This window comes from Lissotriton helveticus, chromosome 7 (genome assembly GCF_964261635.1).
Source record: "Lissotriton helveticus chromosome 7, aLisHel1.1, whole genome shotgun sequence".
NCBI classification, from domain to species: Eukaryota; Metazoa; Chordata; class Amphibia; order Caudata; family Salamandridae; genus Lissotriton; species Lissotriton helveticus.
Window position 1 is genome coordinate 1,624,436,541 of NC_136068.1, and position 12,901 is coordinate 1,624,449,441.

Consider the following 12,901-nt stretch of genomic DNA (forward strand, 5'->3'; position numbering starts at 1 on the left):
CCATCTTGTCCAGGATGACATCATCTTCATGGGTAAAGATAGGAAGGAACATGATGCAAAACTACATAAAGTTCTTAGTACTTTAGGGAGGTTTGGTCTAACTTCTGAGAAATCTAAGTAAATGTTTGCAGAAAAAAAGGTTACTTACCTTAGCCATGAAATCAGTCCTAAAGGCATTAGTCCAAAGTCTACTCTTGTCGACGCAATAAGGGAAGCACCTGTCCACCAGAACATGGATGAGGTACACTCCGTTCTAAGATTGGTGCAGTTTTACTCAGAATTTGTGCAGAATTTCTCAGAAAAAATGTATGACATTAGACAGATGTTGAAAAAGGGTAACAGTTTTAATTGGTCTGAGGAACGGCCAAGGAAGCTTTGAAAGTATTAAGGAGGATATTAGCAGAGCTTCAGCCCCTCAAGGGTTCGATCCATTGTGTAAAGGTATTGTCACCACTGATGGGAAAGGGTTGGTAGCGAATAAATAGTTGTGTTCCGTTCTAGAGCACTCACCCCCACTGAAGAGAAGTATTCCGTCATCGCGCAGGAAACACTGGCATGTGTCTGAGGCCTTAACATTTTAGGCAGTTTATATGGGATAGCAGTGGAGTGTTGATGAGTGATCAAAAACCACTCACCATATGTTCAAGGAAGTGGCAGAGTGAGGCGTTAGCCGTCATGGCTTAACGCCTCACTTCACCACTTCAGAAACGCAAGGCTACGCCATATTTGCAATGATATGGTGCAACCTTGCATTTCCCCCTGCGCTGGCACTACATTTAGCAGTGTAGCACCAATGCAAGCACACTTGCACCACAGTGCAAGGGTGTCTGCGTGCAGAGGAAAGATTGTTTGTGTAAAGGAAGGCATTTTGCTTTTTCCATGTGTGCTGCACAAGGCAGAACACCTTGAAAAAGCAAAAACGAGAAGAAATAATGCATTTCTCCTCGTTTCACCAACTTACGACCAGGTTTTGCCTGCTCTTAATTTTGCAGCGTTAAGCCACGTTAAGTGACTTAATGCTGTCTTACATATAAGGCAATGCCCCTATCGCCACCACAATGTCGTAAAAAGTGATGTTGTGATGGCAATAGGGGTTTGTACATATGCTACTATATGTACGAAGTTGAATATGTTCCTGGTGCACGAAACAGAATTGCTGATTTTTTAAGTCGCTTACCCTAGGCCAACAAGGAGGGAGGTAAACATGAATGGGACGAGTACTGTGTGGCTCTGGTAGCTAAAGAGGATATTCAAAGTATTGGTCACGAAGACTAGATTGATTCGCTTGCACAGGATAAATTTGTATGCAGTGTTAAAGACTTTGTCATAAAAGGATGGCCGGAAAAACATTCTTTAGGTAAGGATTTTGTACCTTTTTTGGGAAGTAAGAGTAGAATTATCGGTAGAAAAGGATTTTCTGTTATGTGGAGGGAAACTTGTTCCTCCTGCTAAATTAAGAGAGCAAGTGATTGTGTCACTAGGGACACCTCGGAATTGTGAAAACCAAGAGAAAAGTAAAGCAGTCATACTGGTGGCCTGCGGTTGATAGGGAGATTGAGAAGGAAGTTAGGAAATGTGTAAGTTGTATAAACTCAGACAAAACCTTAGTCATATTTAAACCACCGTTACATCCCATAGAGGTACCAAGCATGCCATGGGAGAGAATCAGGTTAGATGTTTTTGGTCCTATACAAGGTAGTGATTGTAATCCACAATTTATACTGGTGGTAATTGACCATTTTTCAAAATGGCCTGAGCTCAAAATAGTAACTAGAACTACTTCAGAAAATGTTGTAGAAGGTTTACCTAGAACCATCATTTCTGATAACGGAGAGCAGTTTACGTCTGATTCATTTAAAGCATTTGTAAAACAAGCTGGTATGACACACAGAACCACATCCTTATATCCCCCAGAAGGAAACACAAATGTAGAATGCTTCAATAGGGTCATCAAGGGCATCGTTGAATTATCTAACAGGAATGGCATGGAGTGGGAGGTTGAGGTGAGGAAGACGGTGGCAGCATACAAGATTGCCAAAAGTGCTACCACAGGAGAGTCCTTTCAAACTGATGAGGGGAAGATCGGTTGGCACCACTGATAATATGGGGTGGTTAAAAAATACTAGGATGGTTGAGTGATCAGCTGATGATGTGAGAAAGTGTATGGTACAAGGTCAGAAGAAGTACAAGCAAAGATATGATTTGTTAAAGGGGCTGCAAAGAGTTGATCTTAAGGAAGGTGATGTGATGAAAGTGAAAAAGGGACACCTGGTGCGTAAGGGTGAAAGCAGATTTTCAGAACCTTTAAAGGTAATCAAAGTTTGTGGCAATGCCGCCTTATTGCGTGATGGCAAGGTGTGGCATGCAAAAAGGTTGGCATTGTTCAGAGGAGGTGTGGAGAGGACAGATATCGGGTGCATGTCATATGATTGGGTGGATGACATGCCCAGATAGCAACCATTGTGAAATTATTAACAGTGGTCCTATCATAAGTGATGGACTCAGTAGTTTGGATGTTCAGGAGAGACTGGATGGCGGTCACATAGAAATCAATGTATTTGAGAATATAGTTGAGGAACAACAGGTAGGAAGTGATTTGGGTAGTGATACCTTGCCCCCTGTTAATGAGTCTGGAGTAAGAAAACTTGTCCTTCAGCCTATAGTTTCTATATATGGCAGGTTTTGTGTGATACCGAAACTCTTAAATTATTTTATAGTTTAAGTACTGTTCTATCACACGGATTGCACAAGGATTGCTTACCCCATAGTCCGCCCAATTTTAGAGACCCTGTTTGCTTTTGTTTTTCTCTATGAAGTGTTATTCATTTTTGTTTTGCATTGTGTATGCAATTTATTTTATTTATGTTGTGTTTTTCTTTATTTTGGAAGGGGAAATGTGTTGGGTTGGACTTGTTGGTAGTATGAAAAGTTGTATGCCATTGTTCTGTGAACTATCTTCACCTCGCCTATTAGAATGTAGAGGCGTAGGTGTAGAATGCTTGGGGGTGGAATGCGGGACACACTCGAACTGCAACGGGCCAGCGAGTAGACCGTTGTTCCCTGTCTCTCTTGCTGATTGCCGGTGCGAAGGGTCTTGGATGAAAGAATAAAACTCACTTGGAAGCTACATCGCCTGAGGAGTGTTCATTGACTTAAGAACCATTCGCTTCATCTGCCTCTCCCCTCTTGGATTTGTGTAGGCAGCGACCGCGTCATGAGGCGGTGTTTTGTCTTCTTTCATCTCCTGGGGATAGGACATCATCACTCATCCGGCAGGCCCAGGCAGGGTACTGTTGGTCCAGCAGGCCTCACCCTCACTTCGCGAGAACAGGAGGCAGTGTCAAAAACTATGGGTGTTGCAGTGGAATGCCCATGGCAACACCCACTGCCCACCTCTTTTACGCTAAGCATAAAGTGAAAGGGGGCCCTCACCAAGAAAAGAAGAAGCAAGTATCTCATACATCACTCGCATCAACAGTAAGTCATTTCCTGGTCTGCCCGTATTCCTCCCTGCATGTTGAACACAAGATGGTGGATTTACACTTTTGGAATTCCGAGCGAAGGCAAAGATCAGACCCAACGCTAATTAATCCTGTTTGCCAGTGATGATTGACGTCATGAAATTAGTTGATTGGGTGTAAAGAGCGGGCCCTGGTGTGAAGATCAAGCACTCTGAAGACTCGCACTTGAAATGTGTTGATCGGGGGCAAGGATCGAGCCCTGTGGTGTTTGAATGTGTTTGTCAATTTTAGCACAAAACGAGAAGAGAAGGAAAACCCTTAGGAGACCCTCCTGATGTCACTCTTCCAAAACGTGAGTCAGTTAACGAGTGCACGTGCTTCCTTCTGCATGCGCGATCTCTGCATGATTAAAACGTTACCAGGCAACAGTGTCACATGCTTCTTTCCCCATGCGCGTTCTCCGCTTCAGCAAAACTTCGCCAACCAACAGCGTCGCAATACTGCAGTGTGATTGAGAGGAGCATTACCTCCACGTTTCAGCATTAACAGTGCATCTACACAGCTACAAACATCATGACGCTGCGTCCAAAAGACAGTAGAAGAAACTGATTGCAGGCACCCTGGACCCCGTTGCTAATTAGTTCTGATTGGCACTTTTACATAAGGTGATCGGGCGCATAGATTGGGTCCCGCTATGAAGTGTTGATCAGGGCGGATATCGGGCAATATGTTGGTTGGTATTCCTACTTTGAAATGTGAGCACAAAGATCAGAAGTTACTTTTGTTAGTCAGTGACTGTGGCACTTTTTTCATCCTTGCTAGAGAGCTTCTATCTACATTTCGTTTTGACAGTAACACACATTTTTCAGAGCATTCTGTGTAGGCTTGACATGTTCAGAGTAGTTTTCTTCCTGCCAATGTCTGTCAACCACATTATTTCTATGGTCAATAGTGTTAATTAAAAGCTCATGATTACATGGAGTATCGCTGAGTGAATATCGGCAGTGGCTCCGAGTGCCCTATAAACCATAAGGGTGACAGAGAGATAGTAAAGGGTTCCAGAACAGATGCTAGAGTTAAAAAAGAAAATGGAAAAACTGTTGTCCGGCCCAGCAGACCAACATGTTTCACTGCAGTGGTCACAAGAGTGATAGAGTGACCCAGTACCAAGGAAGCAAACCCAGGAACGTGACTGAGATACCTAGCACCAAGGAAACTAAACCTGAAACGAGACCGAGAGACCCAATACCAGGGAAATAAAACTAGAAGCGTTTTGGACAGTCCAGAATGGGGGCAAAAAGCCCAAAACCAGGGTCAAAGATCCCAAGGAACCTGAACTGGAACACAGAACTGGATCAAAATGTGGCCAAAGGTCCCAAATGAACCAACACCGTGGCCTGTGGCATAACACGAGGAAATGGCTACTGAGAGCCTAACCAAAACCAGACCAGCAAGGTACAAAGGTCCCAGAACCAGAAAAAGGAGGGGACAGAGGTCCCAGAACCAGTACTAAGAGGGGGCAAATGTCCCATACTCACGAAAGACAGCCGGGACTGAGAGCCCACAACGGGGAGTAAGGTCCCAGACCAGAAAAAGGAGGGGACAAAGGTCCCTGAACCTCTACCAAGAGGGGGCAAATGTCCCAGAACTTCGATAGAGAGCCGGGACAGAGAGCCCACAATGGGGACAAAGGTCCTAGAACTAGAACCGGGACAGAGAGCCCACAGAACTGGGACAAAGAGCCCAGAACCAGGAAAAATGGCCCAGAATCAGAGAAAGAGGCTCAGAGCCAGAGAAAGAAACCTAGAACCAGAGAAAGAGGTCTAGAACCGGAAAAAGAGTATCAGAACTGGGCCAGCTAGTCCAGATCTAGGACTGAGAAAGAACTGGCTTCAACAATTTCTTCGAGTATCAGAACCGGGACAGCTAGTCCAGATCTAGGACAGAGAAAGAACTGGCTTCAACAATTTCTTTGGGAACATTAAATTCAGATATTTCTAATTGAAACATGAAGACATCTGTTGAGCTGTTCATCATCAATGTGGAGCGGAAAGTGTGGACAGGGACATATTGAAGAAAGTAAACAGTCTCCTCCTGTTTTTGCTGGACAAGAACAGATTGGAGAAAGAAGCCTATCTCTTCCTGTTTTTGTCTGTCTAAGTAGAGTAGGTGGTGGTGATGTCTGTCGGTTTTATTGGTGATGCCCCTCACTTCACCCTTCACCCTTGACCTCGAAAAGCTTCTTTGTTTTTGCAAACTAAATAGTTCAAGACGTCATAGACCTTCTACCTGTCTTAATTATTATTGTTGTTGTCTCCCATCATTAAGCTTTATTTTTGTGCTTTGTTTCTTTATTTATTTTTTCTCTGTAAAGGAGGAAGACGTGTTGTATATTTGCGCTTCTCTCAACATGGCCACCTGCGGTCATTAGGCCTTCCTTTGTGTTCTCAACTCCTCAGCCTCTCAAATACCTGTGAGTGTTCTAACTTGTGTTCACTCTGGAAAGTTGATGGTCTGGTCAGCTGGCGAGGTGCGCGCTCGGCTGCGTCTTAAATTACACTATATGTAACTTAACTGGAAGTGTCCTGAATCTATCTACAACAAAAACCTGCAACCAGTCATCCCGGAAACACAGCGCCAGCGCAAAAGCATACTAGGGACAGCAAAAGCTAATCACGAGTTCCAGGCTGCTGATGGTGAGCTAGGCTACACACAATACCGAAAGAATAGAGACAAACTGGGGCCATCTGCGGACAGCAGCACAGGATCACGTGTGCATGTTAAGGAGGGGGGGCACAATATTCCCAAAGGAGCTGGGTCATTAGTTGGAATCTCATCAGGCGAGGACTAATAGTTAGCGGCGAAGTACTAGGCACACGCTGGACCAAGGTACAAAAAAGAAAAACACAGCCAGAGGTCAGCAGCACAGTCATTCTGGATGCGTCAGATGGGCTCTTTCCTCAAAGAAAGGATGGATGCGAAGGGTGAGCTAGTCATACACAATAAACAAGAGAATAGAAGCGAACCAGGGTAACCTCGAACAGCAACCCCTGAGCCTGATCACAGGGCATGGTACATTAGGAGAACAGTATTCCCGGGGGGTGGGGAGGGAGGGGAGAGTTGCACCAGGGCTCAAGTCATAGCATAATATTAACTTTGGTCATAAGCCCATATTTCAAGAAATCAGAGCGTCGGATTGGGTCATTGCTAGGGGTGGTGTCACGAACCTCACTCTCGCTATTGGTTACGGTGGCACTGGAAACCACAGAAGTCAGGGAACTCTCCCGAGGTGTCCCTGGAGGTCCATAGAGGATAAGGTTCATCTACCTAGTAGAGAGAGCAATAGACTCCTCCTGAACATAGTATAGGCACTAGAACTGATTTTCTCGTGGTCTTTGGGGGGAGCTGTCAGTGGTCGGTAAACCACCTACAGCGTGGCGGGGAGTCACAAGGTTTACCAATAAATATCTTCACAGAAGGACTTAAAAGGTGATTTCTCTGAACAAGGTCCTTGGGATGCCTAACAGCAGGGACTCTCAAGATAAGTGCCCGGACAAGGTCCTTGGGATACCTCATGGCATGGATACATTGTGGCAGACAACAACGTAAGAAATGGTCAGCGCTGGGCAGACATGGCACATGCAGCCCAGGCATGGACACAGGGCCATGAACGCCACACATTCAGTAGCAAGTTGAAGTCTCGAGGCTGCGACCCATTGTACCAATTGACAGACGTAGCGATGTCACAGCAATTGAAAGCGATTTATGACAACCTTGGAGAGGGTTGGGGCATTGAAGAGTTAGGTTATTAATATGCAATAATGTATATGATGGACACTGTATAACCTGTTATGAAATGCCTTACCTTACGTGGTAATCAAAGATAAGCCAGAAATGAGCATGTTGATGATCAATGCCATAATGACAAGTATGTACCAACTTATGATGTAAATAAGCTGCGGCCGTTCTAACACCACAAAGGCCTTGGTGTACTTAATTGTTGAGAAAGAAGGAATGGTGAGAGGGCCTGTGAGATCCTCGCACAGCTGTGGGGGTGGTGGGGGGTGTTTGTTCAGATGGTGTGGTCAAGGAGGTCTCAAGATCCTGTAACTACATGGATTTGTGGAGAAGACGAAGGGTTGTGAGGGCCTGCATTTCCCTTATCTTACCATCATGTACCTGCCTGGTAATGCTTTGGTGCAGCTGGGTAGGAAGGCTTTGAGGGAATGTATACTTCAGTAATTTGCATGGCTAGGCCAAGACTATCCAAGCTCTTTAATTGCATGGTCAGGTATGGTACCTCGCCACAAGTGGGGCCCTGGCATTAGGTCAAGGGTCTTTAATGTTTCAGTCAGGCCGCTCAACACAGAATTGTCTAGGGCATTTGAGAAACATCCTGCACAAGCTGATATGGGGTGGTCACATGCAGCTGCGGTGCGCCCATTGGGGTGTAGGGGCGTAGCCCCACCAGCCACATGGACCCGCATCGCGGCCGCAATCAATCCTTACAATAAAATTACTCTGAGTCTGTAGTCTGTACAGAAGTATGTACTTTACGAGTCAGCCGCCGGGACACACCCGGCAATTTCGGAATGCGCAGGGGGGGGTGGCCTGCTGCAGCTTGAGTGACAGTACACTCAGGCTGCAGCAGACAGACCGTAGTGCGCAAGTGCAAATTGGGTTCCAACTTTTCCAAGCATGCGCACTGAAAGTTCCCCAGCGGGACCCAGGGGTACTTCTTAGCCTGCCGTAGCCCGGGTTTACAAGGGGTGACAGGACGAGCAGCAAATGTGCCCCCCTAGCCAATCCCGGCGTTGCATGCAGCGCCAGGATTGGCTGGTCCAGTGCGAGCCAATCACTGTGTGATTTCAGGACGCCCGCCGCTGTGATGTTTACCTCTAGCCTGGAGCTCACCTCGTGCGCAGGCAGCAGACCGTGTGTGACTCCCGCCTCACCGTCGTCACGGTACAGGTAAGGCCACAGTAGTGCATTATATGCGTTAGCGTTATGAAAGACAATGTTTCCCGTTTTCCTTGCCCTTTTTCATTCCTGCACATGGGCTGGTGACAGACGGGGACAGCAAGCGCTGCGGCCGGTAGGACGTCCTACTCCTATTTGTATTGTTCAGATGATGTTTGTGCTTAACCAGTGCTCACCACCAGCAATGCGCACTTTCACAAATGCTGGGGCACAGTGACCACACAGGGCATCCTCGCCACTCTTCGAGAGGCCCCCGACTTACAGGGACCGCGTGGCAAAGACAGAGCCAGCCCCATGCCGGACACAGCCCACGCCACTGACCTCGCATAGAGTAGACACCAGCTTGTAAATAGAGAATTAGGGCTTACAGTCAGTAAAGGCTCTGGCGCATAACTGTGTGAGCCCAAGCCGTGTCTGCCATACATGGACACCACCAGCATGTATGTAGGGGGTTATAAGTTCTATCACGTTAGGTTGTAGCACATGACTGTGTGACCCCCTCAACCCTATCGCCTTGCATAGATGCCACTTATTAAATAATTACATTTCATCAAGTGGAGTGGGATTTGTAGCCTAACATCTAACTGACTCTGCCCAGCCTCTCCAGGCACCAGTTTATATTGTGACATCTTCAGACTAGTGCACCGTTGCACGAGTGCGTGTGCACAGTGCACCTGACCTGACATTATACGTTCATGGGCTGAGCAGTCACAAGCATCTCTGTGAAGTCTGTAAAATTACTACTTACGGAGGCCTTTATTTCTAGATAGCCATCGTTACTGTAACGGTAACCTGGCACGTAATTGTAATTTTGGGCTATAACATGTTCTTCATTGGCCAAAGTGCATTATATGCGTTAGCGTTATGTAAGGCAATGTTTCCCGTTTTCCTTGCCCTCTTTTCATTCCTGCACATGGGCTGGTGACAGACGGGGACAGCAAGCGCTGTGGCCGGTAGGACGTCCTACTCCTATTTGTATTGTTCAGATGATGTTTGTGCTTAACCAGTGCTCACCACCAGCAATGCGCACTTTCACAAATGCTGGGGCACAGTGACCACACAGGGCATCCTCGCCACTCTTCGAGAGGCCCCCGACTTACAGGGACCGCGTGGCAAAGACAGAGCCAGCCCCATGCCGGACACAGCCCACGCCACTGACCTCGCATAGAGTAGACACCAGCTTGTAAATAGAGAATTAGGGCTTACAGTCAGTAAAGGCTCTGGCGCATAACTGTGTGAGCCCAAGCCGTGTCTGCCATACATGGACACCACCAGCATGTATGTAGGGGGTTATAAGTTCTATCACGTTAGGTTGTAGCACATGACTGTGTGACCCCCTCAACCCTATCGCCTTGCATAGATGCCACTTATTAAATAATTACATTTCATCAAGTGGAGTGGGATTTGTAGCCTAACATCTAACTGACTCTGCCCAGCCTCTCCAGGCACCAGTTTATATTGTGACATCTTCAGACTAGTGCACCGTTGCACGAGTGCGTGTGCACAGTGCACCTGACCTGACATTATACGTTCATGGGCTGAGCAGTCACAAGCATCTCTGTGAAGTCTGTAAAATTACTACTTACGGAGGCCTTTATTTCTAGATAGCCATCGTTACTGTAACGGTAGCCTGGCACGTAATTGTAATTTTGGGCTATAACATGTTCTTCATTGGCCAAAGTGCATTATATGCGTTAGCGTTATGTAAGGCAATGTTTCCCGTTTTCCTTGCCCTCTTTTCATTCCTGCACATGGGCTGGTGACAGACGGGGACAGCAAGCGCTGCGGCCGGTAGGACGTCCTAATTGTATTGTTCAGATCACTACACTTAGTTATTACACAAGTCTGACGTGAACAACTTTTCCAGTCCCGGCATACAGCATGAGATTGTGGGCCAGTCTACTTCAGCTGATGGGCAACTTCACCGTGAGTAACAGACAGCATTCTTTACTTTCACAAACACCACTTCAACACAAATTCTTCAGTGGCCGTTATGGCAACAAGCGTTGACAAAGCCAATACGCCTAGCCTACAGAGGTTATTGGTGTCGTCAATGTATTGTAGGCATGTTGTACAGCAGCACGGGTGCTGTGTACCATAGTTAAATGTTAAAAAAAAAAGTGAAATGACGCGGCTGTGTCATTGCGCTGTTTTTATTGAGGGAGGGTGGAGTGGAAGGCAAGATGGTGGGAGCGAGGGAAGGCATGTAGGGGCACCACTGACCACCCAGGGAGTGGGGGCAAAATGAGGCATGATGCAGCCAGCAGTGTCTGCATTATAGCGCTTTTTTGTTGTGGTGAGTGGGAGCAACATTACCAAGGGAGGTAGAACATGTGGGAGGCAACAAAGACAATGGAGGGAGGGCATGACAATAGACAGGGGGTAACACGGACAGCGAAGGGAGGGCAGGTGGGGGCAACACAGACAATGGAGGCAGAGCGGGTTGAGCAACACAGACAGCAGAGGAAGAGCAGGCATGCAGACAGTGGAGGGTCGGCAGGCGGGAAGAACAGGTGGGAGACACAGGAGGGGAGACACCTGAAAAACACACACAATGGTAGAAAGCGTAAGCACAAAAAAAAGTAGTGCATAAAAAAGGAGCAGTGGAAGGCTACTAGTATTGTGTCCGTGCACCAGGTGAGGGATCAAAACAGGAAATGGAAGGCCTCCAGCTAACCAAAAAGAAGCCAGCAAATGAGATACAGTGAATCCAAACAATGCGTGGTCTCTAAGCCCTCTATTAGAATATGAAAGGGGTCATGGGAGACCAAGACATGAATACAAATGTGCTTTGTGAGCCCACAAAATATTTTAACCAATGTTTATTTTTTATATTGGGAAGGCCAACCAGCTACTCGAAAATAAAAGTTTACTAGTGGGAGATACTCCCAAGTCCCATGTGGGAGCTAGACTGAACTCATCTGCTCCCAAGATGTTCTGTAAGAAGTGATTAAACTGACATAAGGTTTGCTGAGCCTGGGCTCCTTCAAGCAGCACTGCGGCCATCAGCACCTGTTGTTAAACAAAAGTAGCCAGTACTATAAAGATTATCTGGCCCCTTATTTGAGTTACCTTACCCATCTCGCAATAAGGCCATGAGTGTTAGAATTTTCTTAGTAAAATACTTTTTCGATGCAATTCTCCAATTAAAAGTTGGTTTCTTTTGTAAAAAAAAATTTGCCATCTCCATGTGTTCACAAAGTTGACATTTTTATCAGTTACCTCACAAAATAAGGGAAGCTAAGTGCAGTAGCTCAATTTCGCCCATTCCTCTCCTGAAGGCTTCTTTCAAACTGCTGTATCTATTTACAAAGGTCACATCTAGAGTATTGAGTCCCGTTTGCAAAGTTGTCTACGGTATTGTGTTTGGTTATGGTGGTTGCAGCTGTAATAATGTGTCCAATTACTTAGGTCACATATGGAGTAATATGCCACTTTTTTGACATTGCTTCTGGGGCATAGCGTTCTGGTTGAAGTATTTTATCCAGTTATGGAGCTCACATCTGTTTTCTTATGTCAGTTATGTAGGTGACATCTGGATTTTTGCATTCAGACATAGATGTTACATGTAGAATATTGTGCCCTGGTTGTGGAGGTCGCACCTGCAGGTTGAATCCGTAAGTAAGAACATTGTCTGTTAATGCAGAGAACATCTAGAGTATTGTGTCCGGGGCCACTGCTCTAAACAGATAAATAATGCAGATTGAAGACAGATGTGAGGCAAGCCATGAAGGCTGTACAATGCTCCTCTGATATTTTATGAAGAAAGATGAAAGGACAGGGTGGTCGGAAGGTGGACAGGGGGCATGGGGTGGGTACAGGTGGTCGTTATTCCCCAGGCCCCATGCTTTTCCAGGGCCCAACGCCCATACTGCAAAATGTATTTATGAATTTTGGAGCAAGTCTGGTCTGTTTATTAATGATGACACAACCAACACAATTATGCTACTAGATGGCACCAGACGCTTCAGCTGCTCTCTTTTCTCTTTTGCTCCAGTACCATCGGGTCAAGTTCGTTCTATATAAAACTGCAACAAAAAAAATCGTTTCACATAGGATGGGTCATGAGGTCTCGCGGTGCCGGAAACCCATCTTGGGGAGTGGATATGAGATAGCACAGGGTTGAAGTCACAATGTGAGGAGTGGACATGAGCTAGTACAGGGCAGGAGCGACATTCTGAGGAGAGGATATGGGGTGGTACAGGGCAGGAGCGACAATCTGAGGAGAGGACATGGGGTGGTCCAGGGCAGGAGTAACATCCCATGGAGAGGTCACTGCGACTGTGTAGGAGTCTTACCCTTTGAAGTGGGCATGAGGTGGCAGTGTATGAACCATGCTTTATAAATCTTTGATTGATTGATTGACATCCCAAGGAGTGGCCATGAGGGGAAACCTTGCATGAGTCTCATTCTGTGGCGTAGATATGAGGTACCACTGTGTAAGAGTCAGAACCCTATGG